At 26.5% G+C, this 1,010-nt stretch overlaps 1 protein-coding gene across 1 annotated transcript in view; it reads left to right on the top strand.

Moving 5' to 3' along the window:
* LOC107647526 (fatty acyl-CoA reductase 3-like) overlaps nucleotides 1-1,010 on the top strand; it is a 19,278-nt gene that overhangs the window by 5,735 nt on the left and 12,533 nt on the right. The window lies entirely within an intron of this gene.

The raw sequence follows: 1,010 nt of genomic DNA, 5'->3' as shown, positions 1-1,010 counted from the left end.
TAGTCCCTTAAAATTTTTAATATTTGACAAAAGTAACCAAAAGATTAATTATTTTCAATTTTATTAACGAAAAATACTGAGTTAACTAATATAATTATAGCACGGAATCAAATTTATATATCTGTCTAGTTTCAGCCAATTAGTTTTTAGTCTTATCTTCTCTCTACTCACAGCCGCACAGACATATACATCAGTACATCACTCTCCCTTTCTCAAAACTAAGCCCTAAAATCTGAACCATCACCATCACTATAGTTCCACCACCTTATTGTCATCTCTCTCTCTCTCCATGTTAGTTGCAACAACAATGCCCTCCTTCTTTCGTTGTATTTATTGCTGTAATTTTTTCTTGACATTTCATTTTTTGGATTTGGGTTCTCTTTGAAAATTTGTCTGTTTCTTCGAAATAATTTTCAATGAATCTTCCATTCATACACTTTGCAAAAAATATTCAGTTTTTTTTATATGATTTTTTCTTTTAATGGATTATTCTATTTTAAAACTGAAGATGGTGAAGATAGGTACCCAAAAAATGAATTATTCTATTGAGTTTTTTTGGGAGTTGAAGGTATATTAGGAGGTTAGGATTATGATTTGTACCACGCTAACCTTCACATTTTCCATCTCATCAACCTAATTAAATAACTCAGCATTTTTCATTAATAAAAATGGTATATATCACTTAAGAAATGGTCACTTTTGTCATATTATTAAACTATCTTTAAGAGACTTTTAAATTTTTGTGTTATTTTTATCAACCACAAAAATTTTGGATACTATTTTGGTGGTCTACACAAAAACCTATAAAATCATAATTCCACTAAAATATTTATGTAGCAATATTAGAAGTTATCTAATATATCAAGAGTTCATTGTGTCATTATTTGATTTTTCTTTTTATACATTATAAATGAATTGACAGAAGATAGATAGATAAATAAATAAATAAACTTTTCATAAGATAAAATTTATTTTACAAATAAGATATGAATTATTAGAATTTAAACCAT

Source organism: Arachis ipaensis, chromosome B06 (assembly GCF_000816755.2).
Source record: "Arachis ipaensis cultivar K30076 chromosome B06, Araip1.1, whole genome shotgun sequence".
Taxonomy (NCBI): Eukaryota; Viridiplantae; Streptophyta; class Magnoliopsida; order Fabales; family Fabaceae; genus Arachis; species Arachis ipaensis.
Note: the sequence above shows the minus strand (reverse complement) of the source record. Positions and strands in the feature narration are given on the sequence as shown.